At 38.3% G+C, this 26,004-nt stretch overlaps 2 long non-coding RNA genes across 2 annotated transcripts in view; one reads left to right on the forward strand and one right to left on the reverse strand.

The window, feature by feature from the left end:
• Positions 1-11,802, forward strand: part of LOC134808981 (uncharacterized) — a 525,139-nt gene extending 513,337 nt beyond the window's left edge. Inside the window, exon 7 of the long non-coding RNA XR_010153369.1 lies at positions 4,330-11,802. This is a non-coding gene — a long non-coding RNA (uncharacterized LOC134808981). The remainder of the gene's footprint in view (positions 1-4,329) is intronic.
• The window catches only part of LOC107969312 (uncharacterized), a 122,659-nt gene that overhangs the window by 31,723 nt on the left and 64,932 nt on the right, over positions 1-26,004 (reverse strand). The gene's annotated exons all lie outside the window — the stretch shown is intronic.

Raw genomic sequence — 26,004 nt, forward strand, 5'->3', positions numbered from 1 at the left:
CCATCCCCTTGGTGCTGTTCTCATGACAGTGAGTGAGTTCTCAGGAGATCTGGTTGTTTAAAAGTGTGTGGCACCTCCCCTCTCTCTCTTGCTCTTGATCCTGCTCCTGCACCTGCAGTGTGAGATACTTATTCCCCCTTTGCCTTGCACCATGATTGGAAGCTTCCTGAGGCCTCCTCCAGAAGCCAAAGCCACTATGCTTCCTGTACAGCCTGCAGAATCATGAGCCAGTTAAAGCACTTTTATTCATAAATTACCCAGTCTCAGGTATTTCTTTATAGCAATACGAGAACAAACTAATGCAGAAAATCTTTATCAAGGAGTGGGGCATTGCTCTAAAGATACTTGAAAATGTGGAAACAACTTTGGAATTGGGTAACAGGTAGAGTGTGGAAGAGTGTGGAGGGCTCAGGGGAAGACTGGAAGATGGGGGAATGTTTAGAACTTCTTGGAGACTAGTTACATGGTTGTGATCAAAATCAAGTGACAGTGAAGTCTGGGCTGACAAGGTCTCAGATGAAAATGAGGAACTTATTGGGAACTGGAGTAAAGGTCACTTTTGTTATTCATTAGCAAAGAAATTGGCTGCATTATGTCCATGTCCTAGGGATCTATGAAGGTTTGAACTGAGAGTGATGACCTAGGGTATTTGGTAGAAGAAATTTCTAAGCTGCAGTATTCAAGATTTTGCCTGGCTGCTTCTAAAAACCTACAATCAGATGCAAGATCGATCAAAGGAATGACTTGAAGTTGGAGCTTATATTTTAAAGGGAAGCAGAGCATAAAAGTTTAGAAAATTTGTAGCCTGGCCATGTGGGAGAGAAAGAAAAAGCTTTTTTGAGAGAGGAATTCAAGCAGTCTGCTGAGAAACTGTTTGCTAGAGAAATTTGCATAATCAATCAAAAAAGGAGGCAAGTGATGATACCCAAAACAATAGGGAAAGGGCCTTGAAGGCAATTCAGAGAGCTTCCCAGTAGCCCCTCTCATCACAGGCCTGGAGGCCTAGAAGGAAAGAATAGCTTCCTGCACGAGGCCCAGGGCCCACTGCTCTGCACAGCCCCAGGACAGTGTTCCTTGCATCCCAGCTGCTCCAGCTCCAGCTCCAGCCCTGGCTCAAAGGGGCCAAGGTACTGCTCAGGCCACCGCTTCATAGGGTGCAAGCCATAAGCCTTGGTGGCTTGCACATGGTGTTAAGCCTGTGGGTGCACACGGTGCAAGAGTTGAGGATTCAGAGTCTCCACCTAGATTTCAAAGCATCTAGAAAAGCCTGAGTGTCCAAGCAGAAACCTGCTACAGGTGAGGAGACCTCATGGAAAGCCTTTAGTAGGGTAGTAAAGAGGGGAAATTTGGGGTTGGCGACCCCACACAGAGTCCCCACTGGGGCACTGCCTAGTGGAGCTGTGATAGGAGGGCCACTATCCTCCAGACTGAGGAATGGTAGATCCACTGACAATTTGCACCCTGTGCCTGGAAAATCAACAGAGACTCAACTCCAGCCCATGAGAGCAGCTTTGGGAGCCAAACCCTGCAAAGCCACAGGGAAAGAGCTGCTCAAGGCCTTGGGAGACCACCCCTTACACTAGTGTGCCCTGGACATGGGACATGAAGTTAAAGAAGGTTATTTTGGAGCTTTAAGATTTAATTACTTCCCTGCTGGATTTTGAACTTGGCTGGGGCCCGTAGCTTCTTTCTTTTGGCCAATTTCTGCCTTTGGGAATGAAAATGATTACCCAATACCTAACTCCATTGCATCTTGGAAGTGACTAACTTGTTTCATATTTTACAGGCTCATAGGTAAAAGGGACTTGTCTTATTTCAGATGACACTTTGGACTCTGGACTATTGAGTTAATGCTTGAAGGAGTTAAAACTTTGGGGGACTATTGGGAAGGCATGATTGTATTTTGACATGTGAGAAAGACATGAGATTTGGGAGGGGTGGGGGTGGAATAATAGAGTTTGGATATTTTTCACCTCCCAAATCTCATGTTGAATGGTAGTTCCCATGTTGGAGGAGAGGCCTTGTGGGAGGTGGTTGGATCATAGGGCTGGATTCGTATAAATAGTTTAGCACCATTCCTTAGGTGCTGTTCTCATGATAGTGAGTGGGTTCTCAGAAGATCTGGTTGTTTAAAAGTGTGTGGCACCTCCCCTCTGTCTCTTGCTCTTGCTCCTGCTCCTGCCATGTGAGACCCTTACTCCTCCTTTGCCTTCCACCATGATTTGAATTTTCCTGAGGCCTCCCCAGAAGCAGAAGCCATGATGCTTCCTGTAGAGCCTGAAGAGCCATGATTCAATTAAAACTCTTTCTTTATGAATTGTCCAGTCTCAGTTATTTCTTTATAGCAATGCAAGAACGGACTAATACAGCTGCTGATTAGACTTCACGTGAGCAAGCATTCAACTTCTGTGCTATGACAGTAAGCAACTAGCATTCATTTAATTCAGTCTTACTTACCCTTACATCTAATCAAAATTTTGTTAATTCTGTCTCTTTGATATGTACTAAATCTGCAATTATTTTCTTTATTAGTGCACTAGTAGCACTGTAGCCTAAGCCACCATCATTTAAACACAGATAGATAGAGATGGGGATCTCTTGTGAATCTCCTTGCTTTCCATTTGTGTTGTCTTTGGCCCATTCTAAATAACGCATCCACAGTAACCTTTAAAACTGAGACTCAGGCCATTTCACTTTTCTGTTTGAAGATGTTCAAAGGCTTTATTGTACTATTTAAAAAAAAAAAAGAAGGTCTTACCTTGGTCTAAAAAGTTTGAATGGCTTGTCTTTGCTTGCCTTTCTAATCTGTACCACCCCATTTCCTCACTCCTCCCCCTTCAAGCTCTGTCTCTGTTCTCACTGCTGTCTTGCTCAAATAGATCAAATATTTTCATTCCAAGTGAATGCTCACTTGTTTCTTCATCTCTTTGAACTCCAAATGCTAAATTCCAAGATCTTATAGGTAGCTCATTTTTACCCTCCTTAGAAAAGCTGTCTCTTATTCTATCTTTAGCTGGCCTTACTCATTTGGTCTCTATTGAATTATTTTATTTGTGTCATTTATAGTTTTGCACAATCTGTGATTGTCTTATTTGTTGCTGACTTGATGTTTGGTTTCCCCACATAAAATATAAATACTACAAAGGAAGAGGCAATGTCTACTATATTTGTTGATATATTCCCAGCAGCAGGCAGAGTCTGCACATAAACAAATGACCAATGCTGTTATTAGTCAGGGTTCTCCAGAGAGACAGAACTCATAGACAATTCAGAGGTCTTCCCAACAGCCCCTCTCATCACAGGCCTGGAGGCCTAGGAGGGAAGAATGGTTTCTTGGCCCAGGCCCAGGGCCCACTGCTCTGCACAGCCCCAGGACACTGCTCCTTGCATCCCAGCTGCTCCAGCTCCAGCTCCAGCCCTGGCTCAAAGGACCCAAAGTACAGCTCAGGTCACTGCTTATATATTATCTTCCTAATATATGTTTATTAGGGATAATTGGCTCACCACACAATTATAAGGCAAAGTCCCATGATAGACCATCTGCAAGCTGGGGAAGAAAGTGGGTAGTGCCTCAGTCTGAGTCCAAAAGCCTCAAACCAGGGAAGCTGACAGTGCACACTTCAGCCTGTGATTGAAGGGTCGAGAGCCCCCAGCAAGCCACTGGTGCAAGTCTCAGAGTCCAGAGGTCAAAGAACCTGGATTCTGGTGTCCAAGGGCAGGAGGAATGGAAGGAAGCACCCAGCATGGGAGAAAGAAGGAAGCCAGAAGACTCAGCAAGCAAGGCTATCCCACCTTCTTCTGCCTGCTTTGTTCTAGCTATGCTGGCAGCCAATTGGATGGTGGTCACCCACATTGAGGGTGGATCTTCCTCTCCCAGTCCACTAACTCACATATCAATGGCAACATCCTCACAGACACATTCAGAAAAAATACTTTACCAGCTATCTAGGCATTCTTCAATCCAATCAAGATAAAACCTAATAATAATCATCACAAATACCTATTTTTTAAATAATTGTTGAATGACTATTATTCTTGTTTGATTTTTCCTGTATCAATAAGAAATCAATTCAATTCTGATTACTGATAAGCAGATAAAAGTCATATTTTATTGAATCTCCTTGATTAAGATTTCAGAATCCTACATCTCAGGATTATTTCAAACTATAAAGATTACCTTGTCTAAACACATTGAGATCTCTCTTCTAATTCCTTTTTTAAAGAGTACATGCTTAGTCTCATGAAGCATAGCACACCAATCCGTTGTGTAATAAACACTCAATAATTGTAGAATTAACACCAATGACACTTCATTTTATCATCATTTAGGCACAGTGTTTGGACCAGCCCAGGATCCCTCACTCACAAGAACTTCTATCAGACTTAGCTTATCCCTCAGAAGACTCTGGACACCACCAAAGGTCATCAGCACAATCTTGATGGATGTCTAAGAAGTAAAGATTGATTTTTGCCTAATGACAATAAAGTCATCACTAAGTTAAATATCTATAAATTAAATATATACTAAATATGTATTAAATATATATAAATATTTAATTGAATATTAAATGCATGTATATTCTGAGCTTTATTGTGTTTTTCATGAAGACACTGTTAAAGACTAGAGCCCCATACGTTAAAAAAATGAGTGAGTAATCTTATTATAAGCATCATAATATGGTCCCTTTTCTTCATCCTGCTATACATAACAATCTGTTATACAATCTCCATTATTCTACTAATGAAGCCTTTTTCAAATCATAACTTTGAAAACATTACCCTCACTTAACAATTTTTTTTTCTTTGAGATACAGTCTGTCGCCCAGGCTGGAATGCAGTGATGTGATTGCGGCTCACTTCAATCTCTGCCTCCCAGGTTCAAGCGATTCTCCTGTCTCAGCCTCCCCAGTCCTTGGGACTACAGGTATGCGCCACCAAGCCTGGCTAATTATTGTATTTTTAAGAGACAGGGTTTCACCATATTGGTCAGACTGGTCTCCAACTGCTGACCTCAGGTGATCCGCCCACCTCGGCCTCCCAAAGTGCTGGGATTACAGGTGTGAGCCACCATGCCTGGCCCTAACTTAGCAATTTTTGAAGAAATCTCAACAGCCTTAATTCAAAATCTATGTAAATTGTGTGTGCGTGTGTGAAAAAGCTACCAAATGATTCTTTTGGAGATGAGGAATTGACAGCGAGCTTAGGAAAAAGTCAGTTTTTGTTGTTGTTGTTGTTTTTAATCAGGAGTCTTCCTCAGTTGAGATGCTGACATTCATGGCCACTTATTGTCTGGTTGTAATTCAAATCCAATGTCCAGATTCTACCCATTAAAGAAGGTAATAACTGGAAATAAGTTCATTAATATCATGTTCCAGTATCTGCGGGCTCTGGTTGTATGGGAGAAGGCTGTCTACCATTTTGCTATGAATTCTAATAACCTATGCTGGATATATAGTCATGGGGTAACCCCCATTATAAAGCTTCTAGTCTACAAAACCAAGAGAAAGCTTGTCAAAATAAATCTTAACTTCTGACCACGGTAGAAGACCTACTACGGGGTATTAACAGTCAGAACTGCCAATCACTGCCTGGTCTAAATGTTTGTATTAAAAATTCCAACTCTGGTGGCATGAACTTTGGATAAAATCATCATAAGCTGTGTGAGTCCAAAAAATATAAACCCAGAATGAAATATATTTGGGGCTAAAATGACGTTACTAATGTCTGAGATGGGTCTCCCTCTCCCCCTTTGAAACGTGATGCTTTTATTAGATTATTTCTACTGCCAAAAGACACAGCTACTGTCTGGCTACATTTTCTGGTTTTCTCTTGAATTAAAACAAATAAATAAAAGAAAAATGTCTACATCTTTTAAACAAAGCAAATGGGAATATTTTTATTATTTTTTTTCCTGCCAACTGAACAAGTTCTATACATTTAGATAGGTCTCTGGGTCGCATAATATGATATGTACTTGTATGTGCACACAGAATGTATAAGATAAAATGGGCTCCTTAAAATAAGCAAGTATTGCCTAAGGATATATAGACAAATGGAAAACAGCACTTCGCTATGTTACAAGGGTTGGCATGGTGCTGGAATTGACTGGGAGCTGCATAATTTTCAACTTTGCTATCTACAGGCTCCTGTTCCACCTCTATGATTTTTTTACTTCATCATTTACCTTTCCGATCCTTGATAACAGTCATTGTTTCTCAGAGCACAATGAGAATTTAGATCACATTGCTCATTCTCCTCATTTTACAGATAAGGAAAGTGAAGCTTCCAGAAATTAAATCATCATCACGTACATAAAGTCAACATACATAATTACAACTATTTAGTGGCCAACCACATGCTAGGAACCTCCATATTTACATATTCAGCAGTATGTGCCAGAGGCATCCTCAGCACTTTACTGACCTAACTGCAGGGTCCTTGGAGGTCATCTTTGTTTTCCATTTAAATAAAACTAGGGGGAAAGACATTTTCCATGCAGGGGCAAATCGCCTCCCAATAATTCTGCAGATTCTTAGGGAAAGCAGAGGAGTGGGGAGTGGGTGGTCCTTACATTTTTGCCTATTGCCTCTGAGTTTGCCTTTGCTAATTTCCTGAAATTTATTGAAATTTCCCTTTTATATTAGTCCCATTCTCTTTACTCTGCATCAGTTCCTACATACTGTTTATGTAGGATCGTTATTTTCGATGTTGTATCATTTTTTTAGATTTGTATAAAAATGACTAGCATTTGGGGTTTGCCATGTGCCAAGTACTCTAATAGGCACTTAATAAAAGTTTTGTCTTTCAAATCTGTCTTTGTGAGCAGGATGCGGTGACTCACCCTGTAATCTCAGCACTTTGGGAGGCCGAGGCAGGAAGACTGCTTCAGCCTAGGAGTTCAAGACTAGCGTGGGTGACATGGTGGGACCCCATCTCTACAAACAATAGAAAAATTAGCCAGACGTGGTGGCACACACCTGTAACCTCAGCTACTCCTGGGCTGGGAGGATCGCTTGAGTCTGGGAGTTCGAGATTACAGTGAGCTATGATAGCACCACTGCACTCCATTCTGGGCAACAGAATGAGACACTGTCTCTAAAAAAATAAAGTAAAATATGTCTATGTGATTAGGTGACTGCTCTGATGACAGAGCTGAAATATAAACCTGTGCCTAATCAATTCCAAAATCTGTTCTCTCTCCACTAAGCTATGTTGCTGCCTATATGCTATTAGTTTTATAAAGTGGGGTTCTTCATAAGACAGAAATTATATCATTTGCCCATCTCTGTAAGGCATGATCTCTCAACTGTGGGATGTATCAGGGTTCACTGGCATTAATCTCCATCCCTCTTATGGCCAAGCAGAACTGTCTCCTCAGATTCAAGATACATTCTGTGTCCTAGAATAAATTCCTTTCTCTGAGGCAAGTGAACTACTTTCTAAAGAGATAAATGAATGCAGGCTGTGGTTTTATTGGCATAGCTTTTTAGAGGTTTTTGTTTTTGTTTGGTTTGGTTGGTTACCTGCATTATACCAAGTATCCCCAAAGACATTTCTAAGCACTTAGTTACCTTACAAATAAGACTGATTTTAATGGGAATGGTCGTGTTGAACTTAGAATTGCCTGGAATAAGGAAGGGTTTGCAGTTTATTCAATTTCCCATCTCATCTCAGGTCTTCCATTTGGGGATAATGTTTGAATATCATTTGGTATGGGTGGAACCAGCACTAATGGTAGATTCCATTATGGCTAGACACATGGATGCTAACATAGGTTTGATTTGAGTCAGACCACAGAGCAAAACCTAAAGCAATGATCATCTGCCAACCCTCAACCCACTGAGGGATTTGTTGGCTGACTAACACTGTCCTGCTATGGTCTGGGAGAGAATGGGACTAACTATTCCCAATAATCCACTTCACAGACCAAAACCTTTCAGTAGATTTTCTCTCTCTCTTTCTTTCTTCCTTTCCTTCTTTCTTTCTCCTTCCTTCCTTCTTTCTTTTTCTTTTCTTTCTTTCTTTTTCTTTCTTACTTTCTTTCTCTTTCTTTCTTTCTTGCTTGCTTGCTTGCTTTTTCCTTCCTTCCTTCCTTTTCTTCCTGTCTTCCTTTTCTCCTTCCCTCTTTTTCTTCCTTTTCCTCTTTGTCTCTTTCTCACCCTGTTTTTTTCTCTCCCTCTCTCCCTCACCCCTCCTTTCTGTCTCTCTCTCACACAGGCACACAAGAACTCGGGTTTATTACAATATTTAATACATTCTAGTTGGCTTAAAGCACTTATGAATTACATGTTTATTTTGTCTTCTTGACTGATATTTCCTCATGTCTGAGTATTGTGCCTCTAGGAAGGAAAACTTATATTTTTTAAAGGAGAGCTTTTCTCTAAATCTTGCCAAAAATAAAGTGGCTTGAAAGAAAATCACATAGACGTTTTCCTTCAGAAAAGAGAATAATATTTGAAGACTTTTATTTGTAAGAATTCCTATTTTTAAGCAATATCTTTGAGGAAGCAGTAAGACCTGAATTTGAATAAGATCAGAGAAGACAGATTCAAATGATAGTGCCTAGTGTGTATGCAGTAATGGTGAATTCTTCTGTATTTACTTCTGGCCTTACAGGTATAATTATTCTACCAGTCTTTTGCAATAATTTTCTCGTATCTACTGTAATTTGAAATATGAATTACAAATAATCATTCTGAACAGAGATGTCTACTTACAGGCATGTCTTCTGTACCCCTTCATTTTCTGTCTGTCATGTTCTACTACTGACAGGTGCAAAGTGTACCACAGTGACTTCCATGCCTCCTGGCCACGGTATGCAAGAGTCACCAACCTAGCATGCCCATCACTGCCTTGGATTTGTTCCTGGTCAACTCTCTTCACCTCCTGATCCTTGTCTGAATGCTTTCCTCCCTGCCAAAAGAATTCACTCTATCCTCCCTCGTGCATATCTCAATTCTAGTTTATCACTGTGGTAGAATTATTTGCTTATAGGTCTGTGTGCTTTACAAAGTGTAACCTGAGATGAGAAAATGTCATCTTTACATTATCGGCCACCAACCAGCTCAGTGCCTGACAGTGGGAAGGTGCTCAAAGAATATGTGTGGTTTGCCTACTAAATTCCATGATCTTAAACTTGTCTTGCATTAAATAACCTTTGACTGTCAGGTCCAAACACAAAACCCATAGTCATTTTCTATAGACATTTGCAGAAAGGATTTCTCCCCTTCTAAATTAAAAACCACCTTAAATTATAAAAATTTTATACAAACATTTTTGTATAAAATTCTGCATCTCTCATAGAAGTATTTGCAGAACACAGAACTTTGCAAATAGTGAGCATTGGATAAATGGAAGACTACGAGGGTGCTTGTTCTAGGTTATTTGCCTCATGGCAAATGATAATTTGGACTTAATATGTGGTACACATTGTTCTAAGAATTTTGTAACATTAACTTATTTAATCCTCACAACTTGAAAAAAATTTTCTATGAGAAAAAATTCTTGTAGTTGTGAGGGTTAAATGAGTTAATACTTAACAGATGAGGAGACAGAGAAAATACATTACCCAGGATTGTGCAAGGTGCTACCAGAATTTCCAGAGACTGTGAGTTTAACCACAACTCTCAGAAACATTGGTCAATAGAATATCACATGTAAGATGAAATGCTGCAAGAAAGAGTTCTATTTACGAGGCTGGATGGGAGAAGATACGACAGGAAACATGGCAGTAATTTTATGGTACATCACACCTTACATGACCACAGTTCAAATGTCAAATGCTTCTTTTCATGCTTTTAGCTCTTTCAATGAGACCTGGTTTACTCACATTTGCTCACCCTTCAATAAAATGTGTATGTTCAGCACATCCTGCTATTGGTAAGTTTGCTTTTCCAAATAAAAATGTATTTTGAGGGCCGGGAGCGGTGGCTCACACCTGTAATCCCAGCACTTTGGGAGGCCGAGGAGGGCGGATCACCTGAGTTCAGGAGATAGAGACCAGCCTGGCTAACATGGTGACACCCTGTCTCTACTAAAAGTACAAAAAAAATAAAAAATGAAAAATTAGCCAGTCATGGTGGCACATGCCTGTAGTGCCAGCTACTTGGAGGTGGAGGCAGGAGAACTGCTTGAACCAGGGAGGTGGAGGTTGCAGTAAGCCAAGACTGCACCACTGCACTCCAGCCTGGGCGGCAGAGCGAGACTCCATCTAAAAAAAAAAACAAGAAACAAAACAAAACAAAAAAGACGTGTTTTTGGTGAGAACTTACTTGTTTTTCACTCTCTTGAAAATATGGTGAAAATGGATTGAATTGGATTGTGTGTCATCGTAACAATAGAACATTTTATGGAATAAAATATTTGATTCTTACTTTAAAAACTTTTCAAGAATACTTAAAACTAAATTTACCTATATGTAGCTAGTACACCATTTTATTTACAACTACTTTTTATCTACCTATCTAAGCACATCTAGCAGTGTTCCTACTTGGTAACACTCTCAGCTCCTTGTTCCTATTATATTCCTAAAAGAAATAAAAAGTCATACTTTGGAAATAGCTTATGATTCAGATTCCCACAGTTACTTCTCCTTCTCTAACCCCACACTTGAGTAATTTAACCTAATTCATTTTCAGAATTTCGTCTGTTTTTGGTGTTTAGTTATTTTTCGAAAATTATCAAATCCAGAGGAAACTATTTCCAGAAGTTTATAAGTAATCATAAATATAAGTGAAATATTGTTGAAGTCTGTCTTCTATGAGCACTTTGGAAAATGTTAGTTTTTCTTTTACACTAACATTTTTGTTAGATTAGACATTGTGGATTGAACTTGATTCCGGGCAATGGGACTATTAAATGGCATGGGAAATAAATCTCTGAAAAGGATCAGAAATTTGGGTCCTGAAAATGTTAGTACCATGAATTGAATACTTATGATTACCTTGAACTGTATATAGGATATATCCTTTCTCCTTGGTGACCATAACTATTTGTTTTTACTTGTATGTTTTACTTCTAATTGCTTTTAGCAATTGTTCGATAGAACAATCACAGCTAGAAAAATATTTCATCATTGGCAGATGAATGCCTTTTTAATATGAAAGTTTTCTGAAGCTCTTCAGAAGAGATTTGCATCTTTCTACTTTAACAGAAAATCTATCTTTAAGCATAGGAATAATAAATTGTGAGTAATCAGATGTGCATGTTTTATCAACATTCTTTACCTTTTATGATAATGAAGAAGAATAGAATTCATTGGGATAAATTTCCCTATTTCCTTTAGGCCTGATTACAGTCAAAAATTTCTGCTTCAAGCTTTACCCGTGTCATTTAATAGAGAATACAATGACCCTCGTGTTCAATGTCGAGTGCAGAACATCTAGAAAATCAGTTTAAAAATTTAGTAAAGACTGACTGCTGGAACGTCAGTACTTCCCAAAGCAGTCAGGAAAAACCCCAATCTACGTCAGACCCTAATACTTATTAGAACATGACACGAATGTGGTCACTTTTGCTTGTTTACTGTTGAAATGCAGTTTACTAAAATTTGAAATTACTAAATGTTTCTTACCTGGCTAGTTATAGAGGTTAAAAGGAAAATAGAACCTGAAAATAAAAGGCAAGAGGAACATGGAGAAAACAAATTAAAAGAGCAGAAGTATGTAAACAACACGTTAAGTCCGCCTGTCTCTACATTGTTTTATTAAGTAGTGAATTTTTTGTTCTCTAGATTCAGGAGGGGGCTTGGATGATGCAAACAAGATCTGCTCGGTAGAACCAAATGAAAAACAGACAAAATAATGTAACTACTCAGCTCACATATCAACTGTCAGGGAATCTGGGACTGTATCAACCTAGTAGGAGAGGGAATCTCTCAGTTTCTTAAATCTATGTAGATTCAATAAAGTGCCTTTTCACTCTGAAAATATGTGGAAAGCAAAACTTACCATTCTCAAATGAATCGAAGAATTGATTGACTGATATATTAGCCCCTAGACTGATGTATCTTAGATGGTGGAAGAATTGATTGATTGATGTATTAGCCCCTAGAAAGAGGTTTAAGATGACACTCTGCCTTCATCAATACTGTGATATGGCCGTCTGAAAGCTAATGTGATTTAGGCTTTTACTAGAAGGATATTATTCAGAGGTAAGACAAGTAATTGCTTATATCTATTCTGGATTGGTTAAGTCACACCAAGACTTTGTTTCAAAACTACTTCTATCAGATAGAAGAATAAACTCTCAGAGAGAGAGAGAGAGAGAGAGAGAGAGAGAGAGAGAGAGAGAGAGAGAGAGCAACCACTTAGTTCCCTGTGTATGAGATGACAGTGATATGTAGCTAAGAGAGTCAAACAGAAGCAAAGACATGAAAGTATAAGCAGAGTATGGACATGCTACTATGCAAACGAGACTTTAGGTTTATTTCTTTCTGGTTTTTGTTTGTTGATTGTTTTGAGAGAGGGCCTCACTGTCACCAAGGTTAGAGTGCAGTGGCACGATCATAGCTCACTGCAGCCTCCATCTCTTGGGCTCAAGCAATCCTCCTGCCTCAGCCTGCCGAGTAGCTGGGACTACAGGTGTGTACCACCATGCCCAGCTAATTATTATTATTTTAGTTTTTAGTAGAGATAAGGTCTCGCTATGTAGCCCAGGCTGGCCTTGAACTCCTGAGCTCAAGTGATCCTCCTGCCTCGGCCTCCCAAAGTACTGAGATGACAGGCATTAGTCACTGTGCCCAGCCATAGATTTATTTCTTAGCAATTGTTAAACGAATGCAGACAATTTGTAGCCTGAGTACATTACATTTTAATTTAATAGAAAATTTTTCTAATAGATGGAATGGGGACTTCTAGCGGTAAAAGAAAAAAAAAGTTTCTAGTTGTTATTCAAGCACTGCTTAGAAAGTAAAATGATGTTTATGTTATCATGAGGACTTAAAGACTGGATAGAAAGTTGAGCCAATAATAATAATAACAACAATAAAAATAGCCATTATTTACTAAGAACATTTTGATTACCTATTGGATACAATGTTCAATATTTGAATAATGGGTACATTAGAAGCCCAGTCACCACCAGTATGCAATATACCCATGTATCAAACATGCACATGTACCCTCTGAATCTAAAATAAAATGAATCTCCTTTTTTAAAAAAATTAGGTTTTGAAAATGTGATAAAAAAACCACATATTTTGTGTTAGATCTTGTGGTAACTATACATCATTGCCAACCCTTAGAAGAATTTCACAAAGTCTGTGTTACTCATCCTGTCTCACAGATGAGAACATAGAAGGTCCAGAACTCTGCATGGCTTCCCAATCCGTTGCAAAATAGTAAACAGAGACGGAACCACTATCCAAATCTAAATCTTTATGTCTGCAACATTTCCATTTTTACCCTCTATAGTCTTTGATACTGACAAATTCTGACCTATAAACAGTATTTTTTCCACAAACATGTCAGAAATGCTGTATCCTCTCAGCAAGGCTCAACATAACTGTTTAATTAAGCTCTGGGAAGACTGTGGAAGGCCTATTCCACGTTGCAGCTCACCATGTCTGTTCCTCGGTCCAGCCTCTGTTTTTCTCATATTGGCTTTTTTTTTTTCCAGACAGAGTCTTGCTCTGTCACCCAGGCTGGAGTACAGTGGTGCGATCTCAGCTCACTACAACCTCCACCTCCTGGGTTCAAGTAATTCTCCTGCCTCAGCCTCCCAAGTAGCTGGGACTACAGGTGCGTGTCACCACACCCGGCTGATTTTTGTAATTTTAGTAGATTTGGGGTTTCGCTATGTTGGCCAGGCTGGTCTCAAACTCTTGGCCTCAGGTGGTCCTCTCACCTCAGCCTCCCAAAGGGCTGGGATTACTGGTGTGAGCCATCATGCCCGGCCCATACTGGCTTTTTATTTCTGGCCCATCCACACTTTCGGGGTTTGGCTTATCTAAGCTTCTAACCAATTGCTTTGTTTTCACATCAGAAATTGTTTTCTTTCTCTATGTTAGTATAATTGACTTACTGTTAATATGGCTTATTTTTCCTCCTTGACTTTGAGATAATCTTTTTGGTAGCACCCACTCTGGGAAGGGTCATGTATTTTTGGGACCAGCCCCTCGTCTGACTCAAATCCTGAAAAATTGTGGACTGCCAAAAATATTTATATCTCTTTGGAATTTCTGTAGTTATGAATACAACAAAGCAGCAAGTTATGTAGTCTCTTCTACAGCATTTCTAGTTTTCTCTTGTTTCCTGTGTATATGTCATCTCCTTAATAAAAATACAAATTATTTAGAGGAAAAAAATATTTGTAGGCTCATTTATTATTCAAAGATTGGGCTTACAGTGAAACTCCTTTAAAAATAGTCTTTTGTATTTTTAGTAGAGACAGGGTTTCACCATATTGGCCAGGCTGGTCTCGAACTCCTGACTTCATGATCCACCTGCCTCGGCCTCCCAAGTAGTCCCAGCTAGTCAGGAGGCTGGGGCAGGAGAATCGCTTGAACCCAGGAGGCAGAGGTTGCAGTGAGCTGAGATCGCGCCACTGCACTCTGGCCTGGGCAACAGAGCAAGACTCTGTCTCAAAATAAATAAATAAATATAAATTAAAAATAAAAAGTCTTTTGACCTGTCTTTTTCATCTGATCAGGGTTTATATTTGATACAAATAACATTCTATGTTTATCACATCAATCTAGATTTTTATGGAAATACTTTCAGCTGAACTTGATTTTCTCCCAAGAAAATCCAATATAGATTGACATTTATGTGGTTGATTGTATTAGGATAAGTGACTAGTTCTATATTTTCTTATAATGAAAAATGAATTCATCTGTAAGCAAGAGCCTTCTTAAGTCTTTGTTACCAAAAATCAGCAAATACACAAAATTGAAAAGGGCACAAAACAAAAATCACCAAGCACATAAGACTAGGAAAAATGAAAATAACAAACACAAATTATTGAGAATTCATTATGTGTTAGATCCTAATGACCCACTGCACGTATCTTTCAGGATCAGCTTTCTAACATATCTGTACCAACCTTTACCCAATACCCATTAGTCTATGATGTTTAACATTCAGAAAAAGCCTCCAACTTTTAGGAAGATTTCTGCTTATAGTATTACATAACTTTTTTCTATAGAATCAAATCAAACTACAACTTTATTTTTACGGATTCTTACTTTCTTCCCCCTTCTAGTCTATTAAAATGCTTAGAAAAGTACAAATAGTCCATTTACACACAAGTACAGATATACCATGAAGAATAAAACGAATATATATTTGTGTGCTGATGTGTTTTTATCATACCCTAGGATTGGTAGAAGTGATGCCAACCTTTCTGAAATGTTGCTTCATTTTGGATACAAGGCATTCTTATTAATATTGGAGGGATGTGTCTTTGTCACTTGGATACACCATCCACAGCTCATGCAGGCTTAAAATGAATGTGGAAAAAAACACGACATTGAGAGTGATCCCAAATTCGCCCTTGACTTCAGATCACTTACATGTTCTTCAAGTAGAAATATTGCTGAAAGTTTGCCAAAGACGAAAAGCCTGTGGCTTTCACCATTTTGCAAGCAAAGGAAACAGCATTTGAACCTCCTTTGAAAACTTTTTTTTTCTTCACATTAAGAGGCTCCACACGAACAGAACGTGCCATAAATAGTGTGTGCTAACATTTTCCAAAAACTGGACATCAATTAATGCTAATTTATGAGGAAACTTCTTTGGAAGAGCATAGTCCAGACTCATAACTACTGAAAAGACTCATTAATATAAACGTTAAGGGAGTTTTTTCAAAGGGAGGAATTAAGGTAAATGCATATCATTACAGTGAAAGCTCATAATTTATTGAAAATTCAGTGGAAAGGAAACTTTATGCTGTGTGTTTCCAAAGTAATGTTTTGGCACATTAATCAAGGAAATAAAATAAGGATGAGGATGTGATCTCAAGAGAGATGGTCAGTAAAAATTCAGCTTAGTGATAGCTAACATTTATTAAATAAGTATTATGTGCCAGGCATTAGAAACACTATCCTGTTTATTTTTGCCTAACAATGCTATAAAGTAGATTTTCTTATTATTTCCATGTTGCAGTGGAGAAAAGAGAAAATCAAGCAGCCTATGTTATTTGCTGTAGATCACAAAACTAAAAAGTGGTGAAATTCGGATTCAGAATCACCTTTCTTAACCACATGTGGTACGACATTATACTACCTTTAACAACTGTCAGATAGGTATATGCACAACTCTAGGTGGGTTCATGCAATGCCTTATTCTTCAGACTGTCTAATAATAAAAACAAATCATTTTAATCCATAAGTTCTACTATACATTTAAATACACAAATTAATTATTTGGCCAATTTTAAGTTTGAGGAAATTCATTATTCCTACTTTTAGGTCTTAAACATGGTAAAAAAAAAAAAAAAGTAATTAGTAGATCCTTACCTTTTGTGAATCTCTCTAACATTTTGTGAGGCCCAGATAACATTCACACATTGGCTGGAAAATGAAATTTCTGTTTCTTGAGATACTTGATCGTCTTATGTAAAATCTTTACTTAAATGAGAGTGGGGAATGGGCAAGTTATCTTTTTTTTTAGGGGTAGGTAAGTGTGTGTGTGTTTGTGTGTGCGTGTGTGTGTGCATGCATGCGCTTATGGGAATGTGTTTTGGCAGAGGAAATACGGGATGCAGACAAGGGAAAGGGAAAGCAAGAAGAATATTTCTCCCAGAATCTGAGACTGGTTAACTTTTGTCTATTCTATCTCTAGTAGATCTATTTGACTTTAATGTAAATGTTTTCCCTCCAACCTGTCATAGACCTGTAATTGGACAGAGGATTCTAGCAGGATGTTGACACTCATCATCTCAGTGCTTGATGAAATGGATCCATCCTTCTAGAGCAGTGCTTTTCAAACTTGAACATGCTTCTGGATCATCTGGAGGGCCTGGTAAAGCAAAGACTACCAAGCCTCATCCCCAGTTTCCATTTCAGTAGATCTCCAGGGGAGTCTGTCAGTTTGCATTTCTAGGAAGTTCCCAAGTGATGATATTGATGGTGGTCTGGGGACCCCACCTGGAGAACCACCGAAGTGGAGAGGCCCACTATCAATGAAATGTACATATAGGCTCATACTGTACTTTGGCGGTAACAATTGGTACTCAGTAAAATAAATGGTGCCGTTTGTCGTGAGAATGACAGATAAAACATGTTTTACATAGTTTCTAAATGATCTAGAAATAATAGTGGCATTCAGTTGTCAGAAATAAAAAATTAATATTGGGCAGGGTGCAGTGGCTCAAGCTTGTAATCCCAGCATTTTGGGAGGCTGAGGCAGATTGCTTGAGCCCAGGAGTTCAAGACCAGCCTGGGTAACATGGTGAAACTGTCTCTTCAAAAATATATAAAATTTAGCCGGGCATGTTGGTGTGCACCTGCAGTCCCAGCTACTCCAGAAGCTGAGGGGGTGAGTGGGGAGAATCATCTGAGCCTGGGGAGGTTGAAGCTCCCGTGAGCCATGATCGTGCCACTGCAGTACAGCGTGGGCGACAGAGTGAGACCCTGTCTCAAAACAGTAATAATAATGAATAATAATTTAAAGGTATTATTGAATCACTTCAGACTTTCTAAATCTTTCCATAGCTGCCAGCAACCTAATCGGGCACTCAATGTAATTTTGGATTAAAAAGAGAGAAAGGAATCAACTCTCAAGCCATTCATTTCTGAATTCTCCACAGGAATTACAAGCTTCCAATTTGTTTACATTGAAGCCAGAAATCGTACTAGAAACTGATTACACTCGGCACAAAAAATTAAAGCAGGAGTTATATCTGAATGATTAAATATTACAACTTATCACTGAGAAAATACTGATGTGATACTAGGATAAACAAAGAACATTCAGCAAAGAAATAGAAGGAGAAAAACAAATTTAAGAGGAATAAGGGATGTCATTTTTAAATTGTGAAAGTAGAAATCGTGTCTATCTTTATTTTCAATATAATTCATTTGTAGGAAAACCTCTCTTCATGAATCTATTCAGTGATAGGTGGTTGTTGGCAAAATTAAGTCTGAAATACTGCCAAAGTTTACCTAACACTGGTTCCTAAAAAGAAATACCATATCCGTGTTCCTGATTCTAATAGAAACATTTGTGTATCAGTCATGTAAAGTCCTCTATAACTGAAGAAAGGAGTATGAGTTTAACATGCAAAATTCACTGCATGAAACTGTGCGAAATGTTTCAATTATTTCTATAATAACATTTAACAGGTTCCAGATATAGTGCATTAAGCACACAGCCAAGAAATGTCCCAAGCATATGCTGTTTTACATTTTGGTGTATTATAAGTGTATGAAACACATGTTAGGAATATATTTCATATTCTGCATTTGTAAAATATCAAATTTGTATCAGCAGAAACCGCAAAGGCAGCACAGAAGCTGCCCCCAGAGCACAGCCATTTTGCAATCAAACTTTTGACACCACATTATCATTTTAAAGAACAAAGCTCCTGGTTGAAATGAAGAAAATAATTTCCACAACTCGTGGCAATTTTCTTTATGTATTTATTACATGGGATTCAAAACACATACTCCACAAAAATTACTCTCAAGTTTCTATTTTGTAATCTGTGCCACTCTCAAAGTACACATTAAAAACAAAATGAGTTTAACTTGATCGCTCTTATTTCATTTTATACCACTGAGGTCTCATTTTTTGGCATTCTTGCAGTTTATTTCACTATATCTACATGCTATTGTTCCTCAGATTATTCTATGCTATGAAGCTCTCAAGAGAGAAAATTCCTCTTCCAATGATCTCTATATGTGTGTTTGCAATATCATTCTACTTTGGTATTATAATTTTATGTATAAGATGAAATGCTGATAAAGCATTTTATGAGAAACTTAATTATGCTACAGAATTTACCATCTATTACTAAATATTAAGCCTTTTCCCCATATCTTACTTCCTAAAATTGTATATGATATTACATTTATACTCTAAGACTCTTTTGTTATAACGATAGATGATGTTGGTTTGGGTAGCATCTGCATAACTTGTCTTCTGTTGAATTATTTTCCAATACTAAACACTGTTGTGATGGGTTCTGCCAGCATATGGTCAAATGTACAAATCCTAGGTTACACATTCCCTTTCTTGGCCTGAAAAATCTTGGTGAGTTTAGGATACATCCGAAAGAAGCTGGGTTCCAAATAGTGCCCAAAATATAAATTTAAAACTCAAACTACACTGGCCTCTTTCGTGCTATTTACAGTCACTGGTCTCAGAGGAGGCAGGGGCTCAAAAGATCCTCACTGTAGAAGCTTTCTTTGGTTTCTCCCTTCTTTGAAATCCTGTAGCTTTAAAACATCTTTAGAATTTGTTTTGTCACTTACCAAACAATGCATTGCTGTTTTTAGTTTTATTAAATTATAGGTGTGTGTGTACTTATTAGTAGAGTGAATGCCTAATATTTTCTTAAGGATAATTATGAAATATTATTATCTCTTCATGAAAGTAGCTAACATTAATTTTTTAGTCTAGGAACTTCACAATGTCTACATCATCTTTTTTCCTCATCCTCACTTTCTAAATCACATATTTTATTATCATCCTGTTCTGTCTGAGGCATAATATGCTAAGGCTGCACAGCTGAGATTTGAACTCCCTTAGGGAGTAATGAACATTGTATTGGCTATGCCCTTATTTAACTCTAGTACACACAGAGCTCTTATTCGAGACATGTATATTTTTGCATTACTGTTTAGCCCAGCACCCGGCATCTAGCAATCCTCTTGTTGGTGAGTTAAATAGAATTATACAAGATAAATTTTAGAGTTTAGTAGAGTACATCAACAGGTATAAGTTTATGTTTCAATTTTTGGAAAGTATTATATCCTGCCTTAGCTTTTCTATACATAAAATTATAAGCTAATGTTGAAACAAAACTCCACCTAGGCCCCTAGGCTAAGCCCAAAGTCTACTTTATCCCTTTAAAAACATCTACAGTTTGCCTTGTTTTTAAGCCCTACTTGGATTCCTCGGCGGCTTCCCAGAACCCTTAGGAGTATCCATCCTCACTACAGTGTGCAAGGCCCTCTGTGGCCTTGCTTGGCCCTTTTGGAAGACAACACCCCTCTCTTTTTTGTTCACACCATTTACTCTTAGAACATGCCTCACCAATATTTTTCTAACTTCTTCTCTGTGGCCTCTATCTTATTATTCCCTCCATCCAGAATGGTGTTTCTTTGGCTCCTCTTTGCTTGCTTGGAGCACTCACCATTAAACCCTATTTAAAGGCCATTGCTTCTGAGAGACCTCCTCTGAACACTCTATCGGCCTAGCTTCTCTCCTCTCTCATGCTGGCTAGACTCGTGGTTTCTTATCTCAGACCATTCCCAACCTCACACCTATTGCAACTAGTAAACTCCTTCTGCGTTTACTTGCTTGTATACTTCTTTCCTTCTAGATTAGGGTCAGGAAACTGCAACCTGCAGGCGCCATTCAACCAGCTGATTGCTTTTAGACATAAAGTTTTATTAGAACACAGCTATGCCCCATTTGGTTCCACACTACCTAGAGAGGTTGTCCTACTTTAACAGCAGAGTTAGGAGTAGTAACAGAGACCCTTTGGCCAAAAAAGCCAAAATATTTCCTAGTTGGCCCTTTATGGGAAATATTTGCCATCCCCTAGATCACAAACTCCAAAAGAGCAAGGGTTAAGTCAACACAGTATTTTGGTTAATAGGACAACCCTTGAGCCAGAGTGCCTGGGATCAAATTCCAGCTCCACTAATTATGTACTGTGTGATACTGCCCAAGTTATTTAACATCTCTCTGTTCGCCAGGTTTTTTCATCTGTCTAATAGAGAGATGATGGCAATACATACCTCACCAATTTATTGTGAGGATTTAATGAATTAATGAATACCTGTAATGTATTGATAGTAGCTTACAGCACAAAACACTATATAGGTGATAACAAATATTATCATGTATTGATGTTTTTCGTGATTGACTAAAATAAATATTTAATAGACGAAGAGGCAATTAATTAACAAGTTAAACGACAAAGCTTCTTCTTTGAATCTTCTTCTTTGTTTGGACCTCTCTAATAAGATATACTCTATTCCATATTCTGTTAAAAACGTTTCTTCTCCTAATAGGTTTCCCCTAAATTATCTGCAGCTGGTAAGTGTGTCCCATTTATATTTGTATACCTGAAATGACAAGGACCACGCTTATAACAAAGGATATCTCTACTACGAGCATAGGTGAATGAATTACTGTCAACAGAAGAGCCCCAAGATAGGTAAGAGACTTTGCCTATCCATCATTAATTATTTTAACTTGTTTTTATTACATATTTCTAGAGAAACTAGGCTGTGGATGACATTGTGCCATACGTAATACAAAAATGCACCATCATTCCTTACTTTAAGAAAATTATAAATTAATAGGGAATAAAAAATAGTACAAAATTCTTACACATGGATAGTATCTAACCCACATACGAGTATTAAATGAAATGCTAAGACATTCCAGGGGAGGAAGACTTTATTCCCAGCATCACACAGAGCCGAAAAGGGCTGCATGAAATTTTGTAAACAGCGATTTCCCTTTAGCATGACCTTCCAGCAAACAAAGTGCTTGACTGTAGTTTTCTCAGTGGATTACTTAAATTGATCATGCTTTGTTTTACTATGAATTAAGCTTGTGGCTATTTCTACCCAGATTCACTAAGCCACCTGTGAATTCGATCAAACTGAGGAAGTGGATCAAACAATATTCACCGGTTGTTTTGGATTCTTGTAGGCATAGCTCAGATCTGTTTGTTGACATTTTGGCTATAAATTAGGAGGCCAAGAAATTAGTGACGCTGCTTCACCTTGCCAGTACATTGGCATTTAATAAAGTGTTCCCAATTATCAATAAGCAAGTCTCCATGTTCCATGGCAAACACTAACCTCAGGAAAGAGTGGAGAGCCAGGAGCAACCAACCAAATGCTACATCTCCCATGAAGAATGGCTTGATCGTTTTGAATGTCACGATCAGTTAAAATACCTAATCAAGTGGGCTTGTGTAGGCCCGGCATTGGCTAATATGACCTAGTGTGTGTGTGTGTGTGTGTGTGCATGCGTGTGCATTTCCACTATATTTTCCCACTTCTTTTTACTTGGTAAAAATGGCTTGACCCAAACGTGAATGTACCTGGCAAGACGTGTTATATTTCACAAATTTCTAATCAGAGTGGAGGATCCAGGAGTGCCATGCCAGCTTGGGCCAGAGGCATCCTGCAATTAACATTGTCAAGCGCTCCTGAGTGTAAACAGTTACCTCACATTACCTCAGAGCTCAGAGCATGAGGCCGTGTTTGCACAGGAGAGCCAGCCACCACAGTGTGGCTTAGCTAAAATTCTAACTTCTGGAAGTCATTTTCTACCACGTGCATGCTTCAATAAATCTGCAAAATAACTTAAGCAAAGAGACCCAGAGTGATTTTTCTTCTTTCTTTTTTCTCCCCACTCGTGCTCAACTAAGCTGTAAAACTAAGTCCCCTTTATCACAAAAGTCTCCACTTTATAATCCAATTGACTTTCAGGGTTTGCTTTCCCACATGTTTGTCTCTTCCTGTGCCACTAAATCGTATCAGCTGCTCTGGATTTGGGGTTGATGGTGATTGCTGAGGTGGGAGAGACCGCGGCTGCATTTATTGGCTACTTTCTCACAAGACATAGGGATCAGAAATGACAGTTTTTGGCATTACTGTAGTTTGCTAGATATATAACTTAGTTAGTTTTTATTTTTAATTTGGTATTTGGTGATTTGTTCAAAGATATAGATCTTGAGATCTGAACATTATTGTCCTTTTTGTTTCATACTATACAGAATATAAAAATATAGCCCAAATTACTGAGTATTTGTGTAGGTATTGAAAACAGAGTGTTGTCTAAATTAAATGGTTTGTATGTCAACGGTTTTTTGGATAATGGTAAATCTTTTAGAATCACATAAATGTTTTACACATATATTTGTGTGTGTGTGTGTCACCTTTAATAGAACCAACATATGGGATGATATGGTCAACCTGAGGTTTTAAGTGTATTCTGTAGAAAGAGTGACAATTCAGTCTTTTAGTAAGGCTTTGATTCAGTTTTCCCAGAATGACCTTTCCCTCTCACCCCAGTCCTCTTCTGTTGTATGTTGTATAGATCAGGCCTACTGGAATAAATCTTCAGGAACCTGGATTATATAATCTTGGCTCTGAGGGCTAACTAGCTGTGTGATTCACGTTGAACTTTTCTGGGCCTCACTATCTTTCAGTAAAATAGAGAATATCTTACTTATCTTACTCCTTCATAACTTTCTTTAGGCCTAGGAATAATAAAATAGTATATTTCCTATATTTTCAAAATGTTAGTAATATTATACATAAACAAATATGGCTAGTGTTATGGAAATTACAATTTAGTGATCATTATTGTTTTCCTCTTTTATGTTTTTTTCTTAGTAATTATTTCTCCTTCTCTCTTTCCTAATGTATTTCTGACAATTCATACTCTCTCTCCATACCAGAGGTTGGCAATATTTTTTAATAATAAGATAGACAGTAAAAATTTTCAGCTTTGCAAGCTATACTGTCTCTGATGCTACTACTCAATTCTGTTGTGGTGGTATGAAAACATCCATAGATAATAGTAAACAAATGAGTGTGGCTGGGTTCCAATAAAACTTTATTCAAGGACACTGAGATTTGAATTTCATGTATGTTTCATGTTGTACAATATTATTCTTGTTTTGATATTTTTTCACCTATTTAAAAATATAGAGAAAAACATATATGGAGGAGACCATTCTTAGCTTTCGGTCTTACAAAAACAGGTGGTTGCAGGCTATATGTGGCCTGAGGGTCATAATTTGCCAATTCCTGCTCTAAGCTGAGACCTAAGCTGGCTGCCATGTACGAATGGGAAGTTCAGTTCTTGGTTTAGAAGAAATGTGCTAGTCAGCGAGCAAGAAAGAGGTCATCTCAATTCCCAGGTTTTACCTCCAATTTAAATTCCAAAAAAATTAATGAATGTCTTATAATCAATAATATATATTTCCCACAAACCACTAGACTTCAGGCAATGGAGGTACAGATTGCTGATTTTAGACACTCACCTTTTACATTTGACTCACCATGATAAGTCTGGTGGCACTAATGCTATAATGTTTTAGAGTGAAAAGGTAAGCTGGAGGTCATGTAAATCATCTCTCTCACTTTATATGTAAGATAACAATTTGCTTACAATTAAAATGGCAGAGCCAGACTAGAACTCATATGACCCAAGAAGGGGTTCTTTTCACTACACAACAATAGTTTCACTGTAATTGTTCCTGGAAACTCATCCAAAAGAAACAAGCAAAAAAGAACCAAAGAAACAAACTCTTGGACCCTTCAATAATTCTAGGTTAAGATGTTGGCCCAGGTAATAAGAGGTATTTGAATAAACACCATTGGCCTGCTGAGTAGCCCCAGTTTTTAGGTAGTTTTAGAGCAAGCGGTGTTGACCAGCCACCAAATTTGACTGCTGTCTGCTTATAACATACATACTTTTCATGGACTACTAAACATCTTTAGCTTATTATCTTCAGAAAGCTTGCCCCAGCAGATCTGGCACTATGAGATATTTTGTTTGTCTGTTTTTTGGAGGTTTTTTTTGTTTGTTTCTTTGGCCAGAAGATTCATCCATAATAAATTTTCCAATCAAACCTGGGACCAGGTCTCTCCAAGAGTTCACAACTTCACCATTACCTAGGGCCACATTTAAAGTCCTGCAGTTTATCATTCTCATGCAAACAGACACCAGAATGGAAAGGTAGTGCATATATTATCCACATCTGTCTGCTACAAATCCTGCTTAGTTTCATGCTTTAGGACAAATTCCAGGCAAAGGGCCACTGGGAGAGGCTCCATTCCTCTGTACCCCATGCCCAACTCTGTCAGTTAGGCAGCAGAATAATTTCTTTCATAAGGTCTGTCCTAGCCAAAGAAAACATACCCATGCCCTGTGGCATGAGACCTCTAAAGGGAAGGGACTGTGTTCTGAATTACACTCCAAGGGGAGCTGACCTGAGATCGGATGCCTTAAGACCTGGAAAGCAGTGAGACAGGAATATATCAAAGATGGACTTTATCATTTGGTATGGTTGGAAAATCAATTTTCTATATGTAACCATGGGATGGATAAAATGCACCTCTCATACTCCAGCTCTCCTTTCCCCCATGGTATAAATTAGAGGACTGCATTCATTTTTGGGTATCAACACTAAAGAAACAAGCATCTCAAAGTTGGAGCCAATCATTTAAAAGGATAGAAAAACAAACGTTTTAAAGGAAGAAATGGAGAGATGTCATTTACATGAACAGATTCGATTAGCCAAAAAATATAGGACCATTCAAGCTTCCTGCTTTGCTTCCTTGTGCATCTAATGGAAAAAGTGTTCCTGATCCAGGATTTTATTATTATTGTTATTATTTGAAATGCCACCTTAGAAAAAAATTTCCATTTGATACCCACCTTACTAGGAGAGGCTCAGTACAAAAATAAATAGTTGAAAATGTGCTGTGACTGAAATAGTGTTAGCCAAATTAATGCTAAATTTCCACCTGGACTTCAGCATGCTACCACCCAGAAATATTTTCTGGATCTCATTTCTATCTAGCCTTTCTTTTCCTTTTTTCTTTTATAAAAGATCACTCCATTTGGTGATTTGCTGGAATAGGGTTAAGTAATTGTTGAAAGGTGGATTGCTATGTCTTTAGTGTCTTTAGGCTGATCTCCCATCTCCAGGGGGTTGATGATTCTACTGGAAGGAAAACCTCTAATGGTGGTCTTTTCCCTCAGTTGGCTGCTGGTCATCTTAGCAGATTTATTCTTAGACTATAAGGAATCAGTGAAGGCAGGGCACTTGACAGCGGGACACCTTTGCATCTCTTCA

Source organism: Pan troglodytes, chromosome 19 (genome assembly GCF_028858775.2).
Source record: "Pan troglodytes isolate AG18354 chromosome 19, NHGRI_mPanTro3-v2.0_pri, whole genome shotgun sequence".
Lineage (NCBI taxonomy): Eukaryota > Metazoa > Chordata > Mammalia > Primates > Hominidae > Pan > Pan troglodytes.